A 5604-nucleotide genomic window follows, 5' to 3' on the forward strand; every position below is an offset into this window, starting at 1 on the left:
ATCTGTTCACACATATTTTTTTCTTTGAAAATTTTGTCTGAAGAAGTTATGGCAGAGTTTTTTTTAAGATGCTTATCTACACATTTGGGGAATTTCCTTCTCTGGCTCTTCTTTCTTTCTTTCCTTCTTTCTTTCTCTTTGTCTCTGGGTGTGAATAGCCCTGCAACAACAGGAACAGGTGAAAGCATTCACAAGTGGAATTTCTGGCCCACTTTCAACACATTCTGTTTTCCAGTCTGAAATTGGCTCTGCCAAGATAGCTCGCTGGGTCTTGCTGGCTGGTCAGCGAAGTCGGTGCAAGTATTTGTTGATTGCACTGGATTCAGCAGAGCCAAAGCCACTGATTTGGCAAATGCAAGTGTTAGTTATTTGCTGTAGTTCCATTTTCGACATTTAGAGCATTTATGACTTAGTGGAATTGTAATCAGACGTGCTTGTACCTTGTAAAATAGTTGCCCAATTAGGACTTGCTGGGTGCTTTGCATTTTAATGTAATTAGACCATTAGATCACATTATTGTATCAGATGTTGCATCCCATTTTCCTGTCAATTTTACTGAACTGCTGTGTAATCAAGTGGTTTTGGCACTGAAATACAACCACTCCAGTCCACAACTATTCAGAAGTCTATTTAAAGGTCTCTCTTTCCAGTTTCCTTTAAATAAGGAGTTTTGTTTTTAGTGAAACAAAAGGCTATTTTGTTTATTGTGGCTTTGATGCAACTGAAGGCCTGTGGACATTTACTTTTTTCATGTCCCAACAATTAGATTGCTCAACACAGACTTGTTAACATTACTCTGCAATATGTGTTTGTCTCTCAATTGGGGTTTCTCAACCAATAAACTTGCAATTGTAGAGTTTTTCCAGGTGTTTTTATGCTCAAGAAGTCACATGAGCTTGGTGCTATCAGGGGTGTGCATGTGTTTGAGCTAAGTACTCTATATGTGACTTATGTAAAATGTTTTTATCTACATTTATCTGAGCGGGTCTGTGCCTACATGTGTGCATCCCATCTGCGGCCTTGTGAGAGAGTGTACATGTCTGTATCATGGTCCCATGTGGCTGCGTGTGTGTGCGTAAGTCTGAGTTTCTGTCCCTGAGCCTTTGAGGGGCCGACAGAGGCACCTCTCTCAACACGACACTGTAAGAAGAGACCTTCCTCTCCCTTTAGCACCAACTCTTCCCACCTGAAACTTGAATCTCTCACCACCAGGATCACAGGCCAAGGTATTTCTGCCTGTATGTGTGTGTGAGAGACACACGCTGCCACACAGCATGAGCGGCATTTCTGCCATTAAAGCTATGCCCTCCACATCAGGGTGCTCACTTTTCAGTGTGCATGAAGACAGGGGCCCAACAGGGGGCAGCACTTCTGCAGTAGCGCTGAAAATTATGATGTTGAATTTGTCATTGACACTTCTGACTGAATGACTTCCTTCTGATGAAAAATAAAAGTTTTTTGAAGGCAAAGCCCTCTGGTTCAGTCACCACTGGAATAGCAGAGACACAGTCTATAAATAGTATTTGACTCCAGGCTTTGACTCAAGGGACATTTATCTCTCGTATCGCCTCAGTGGAAGCAACATTATGACACTTTAATGCTCACAGAAACGGCACGGCCAGCCGTCGTTAAGGCTTGGGCAAACTATCTCACAGTCCAACTCTGCTTACAACCTTCAGGTGTTTGCAATTAACGCCCGCCTGTTCCCTCAACAGACACACACAACGCATGCTCTCGCACACGAACGTACACACAGATTCATTACTTACACATGAACACAACACCTTTGGCTGCGCTAATTAGAACCATGTGAGGGCTTGTATGTGTCCTGTGAAGGGGGAGTGTATTGTCATCTCTGCAATTTGCATTTAAGGGCCGTTTAACACGTCTGATGCTGAATAGGGGAGCACACAGTCTGCCCACACTTGGACACAGGCCCGAAAATAAACGCTAGCCAGAGACGCCCATTAATATTACTCAGTCACCAGTCACTGCAGACTGTGCAGCAGGAGCGGGTGCTAAAACGATGCAGTCATCGCCCATCTGTTGAAATGACAGTTTTTGGGGGGGTTTTTATGTTTTAACAAATTGAAGGCATACGTGATCTTTAGTGGTGTAAACATTTGAGTATCAGATCCTTTCAGAACAATTGAATACATTTAAAAATACACTATGGTAAATGTATTTACTTTCTGAAAAAATGCTTTGGATTTACATTTTAAATTTCCTTTTAGAAATTGTTGGATTGCATTGCTTCTTTCACAGATTTTTTTTTAACTGTGACAAAATATAAACTAAAAAGGCCAAATATCCACCAGTTACAGCTTCTCAGTTGTGACGATTTGCTGCTTTGTGTTGTCTTTTGTGATTGTAAACTGATTATCCTTGGAGTTTAGTTACACAAAACAACCAATTATAAGATGTCTTTCTGGGCTTTAGGAAATTGTGATGTTCGTTTTTGTTTTGTTTTCTGATTCTATTTCTGGTCATCGGCTAATTGAGCCCTTGTTCATATATTGAAATTGGTTTATCGAATATTGTTGTTATTGTTATAGGACATCACCTACAGTTAAACGTTTTAAGTTAAAAACACTGTAGCATATCCTCAAGTGTACATTTGTTTCTTACGTCATAGTTAGGACTGAGGTCCTTCAGTTAGTATAGGTCATATATAAGTATTTGGTGTTAGTGTATACGAGGGCAAGAGGTCAGACCCCTGGCTGTGCTGTCAGATCAATTTCCATCAGATAAGAGCTCATTAACACACTGAACGGGAACATAGGCCCCCCATATATGTGTGTTTGTGTGTATTCATATAATTGAGAGAGCATGCTCACAGCGGGGCTCCTTGACACTTGTACACATAGCAACAGAAAATGTATTTAACATAAATTCTTCTCTGCTTTCTGTACAGTTACTGTGTCTCCATATTCCTGCATATGCAGTGGGTTACTATTATAGTCCCACTGTCTGCAGTTGTGAAATACAGTATAATGTCTTGTGCGAGGTCCACCAGCTGTCTGCTGGTGTTAACCAGCCTGTCTGAGGATCAAACTCTCACCCAGGAGGCAGACGGGAGGCTGCATGCTCTCCCTGCCTAGCTTCCTGCTCTCTCGCATGCAGGAGGAGATGGGGGGAAAGCCCGGCTTTTAGGGAGACGGAGTCCCAAAATGGGGCCAACAACCCCCAGGGCTGCATTTTGTTTTTAAAGCTACAATAAATCAAACGGGAAGCTTGCAGATACTTATACAATCTCTCGCCACAGGAAGAATACATAGGCCATATAAGATCCATTAATGACCATTTTAAAATAATAAACGCAGGAAATTTGTTTTCATAAGTGGTCTTGTTTTAGATTTGTTCCGCTATAGCTTTAGGCTGTAGGCAGTTTTTTCAAGTATTAATATGCTGGAGAGCAGCACAGCTCTGTGTGTGCACGTGTGTGAGTCTCTGCTTCCTTTTACTCTATGTGTTTCTATTTGCACACTTGCATCCATTTGTTTTGTGCACGTGTGTTTGTTTTGATGTCTGCAGGCATATGTTTTAGGGTTTGGCTCCCAGTGACCGACTGCATTGCTTTAAATTCACGGTGTATGAAGTCAGTTATGAAGATGGTATCCTGTGGCAGAAAATCCTGGTTCCTTCTTACACTGTGCTGCAGGGGAAATAAAGAGATTTCAAACCAGGGTAGAATATAGACAATTCTTAAAATACAAAATACTTTCCATCCTGCTGCTGCTGCACAGAGGCAAGTGTCTGTGTATGCATGAAAACACACACATATTCCTCAGATTGGGTCTGTAGGGTCTAAGGTGCATCAGTGTTTTAAATACATGGATTAAAACTACTGTATCTTATTGGGATTTAGTCTTTAATGGAAACATGCTGTGTCGGAAATGTTGCCGATTACTTTATTGGTGATTATTCCTTCCTGATGGACATTGTTAGAAAGGAAATGGCCTCATCCATCCCCTCTTGCCTTCATCCTTCTTTCCTTGCAGCCTGCTTTGTATTTAGCACCATCATCATATGGACAGCAGCTTTACAGCTGTGCATGCCTCATGTCCTCAGGTTACTTCTATCCATCAGCTGATATGTCTGTTATTCCCTCTGGTCACTGTAAGAGTCAAATAAAAATGAGTGACTCTTCCTCATATCTTGTCCTCATTTGGAGGATCATTTTGGAAGGCTTGAGTGTGCTCTGTTTATTTGTAGAAGGGAAGGGGAATGCTGCCTCTTGGAAAGCAGGAATTATTTAGTTTGGAGATGGCTGTGCCTGTAGCGCTAGGTTAAAGAAGTGAGATATCTTAGATTTGGATTCAAAGCTAGAAATTATCTTTACATCCTGACAGAAATCAATAAATCAAATTATCTTTTCTAAACAAAACCTGCCTGTCTACCTATCTACCTGCCCTTCTTCCGCATATGGCTTTTGAACGATGGCAAGAACTGAAGGACAGGAAATGATCTGGTTTATTTTGTTTTGGGGGGAATTTTTATTTTCCTGAACTATGTAGTGTGTGGAACTATGTATGAATAAGACATGCGGTAGTTGGATACAGTTAGCAATGACAACAATGTGCTCCTCTCCAGTAGTCAGGCACTGTGTGTTCATAGGTCTTTAAAATCTAATCTGACTAGTGATTGGTTTGTGATGGTTAGTGATCAAAGTGTTATCTAGTTATCTAGTCTGATAAATTTACTCAAGTGATGTCCCCTGAAGACTACAAGTTTGTAAGAGAAAAAATCTGGGGTTGTGAAATCAGAAAGAAGTGATGGTTAGACGACTAGGTCACAGCCTCTCCAAAACTGCAGCTTTTGTGGGGTGTTCCCGGTCGGCAGTGGTCAGTACCTATCAAAAGGTCCAAGGAAGGAAAAGCAGTGAACCGTAGACAGGGTCATGAGCAACTAAGGCTCATTGATGCACGTGGGGAGCAAAGGCTGGCCCGTGTGGTCCGATCCATCATCCCCAACGGCAGACTAGCTACTGTACTCCAAATCGGCTGAAAAAAAATAGAGGTGCTGTTTTGATAGAAAGGTGTCAGAACAACACAGTGTGTTCACAGTATGTTGTGTATGGGGCTGCATACACCAGAACCAGTCAGCGGTGCACATGCAGCAACCCCCTTCCACGGCAAGAAGCTACTCACTGGGCCATGTGAACATCACGAATTGGACCACGGAGCAATTGACAGGTCGGCTTGCTCTGACACACATAACATTTTCTTTCATCTTGTGGATGGCCGGGTGCGTGCTGCACTAGCTTTACCTGGGAACAACCACGGCACAGGCAGAACTATGGGAAGGAAGCGGCAGTGCTGACGCGTTTGGCCGCTCGTCTGCTGGAAAACCCTTCGTTCTGCCGTTTCAGGTGGCTGTTTCTTTTGACACCGTACCACCCTACCTTAAGCATTGTTGAGACCACTGTACCACTCCTGTTCATCCGGAACGGTATTCACGGTGATGGAGTGGCTCGTTTCAGCCCGGCAATAACTCGCCTGTGCCAAAAGAAAACTTGGTTCAAGCCAATGTTTCGAGACACACAGCAACAAGCCATTCAAGGTGTTGGACTTTGCCGTCCAACCTCCAGATCTCAGTCAATCG

At 42.7% G+C, this 5604-nt stretch overlaps 1 protein-coding gene across 10 annotated transcripts in view; it reads left to right on the top strand.

Annotated features, from left to right (window-relative positions):
• LOC118333359 (collagen alpha-1(XXIII) chain-like) overlaps window positions 1–5604 on the top strand; it is a 121127-nt gene that overhangs the window by 2028 nt on the left and 113495 nt on the right. The gene's annotated exons all lie outside the window — the stretch shown is intronic.

The sequence above is a fragment of the Morone saxatilis genome, unplaced genomic scaffold (assembly GCF_004916995.1).
Source record: "Morone saxatilis isolate NCDOM2014 unplaced genomic scaffold, NCSU_SB_2.0 Contig22, whole genome shotgun sequence".
Lineage (NCBI taxonomy): Eukaryota > Metazoa > Chordata > Actinopteri > Moronidae > Morone > Morone saxatilis.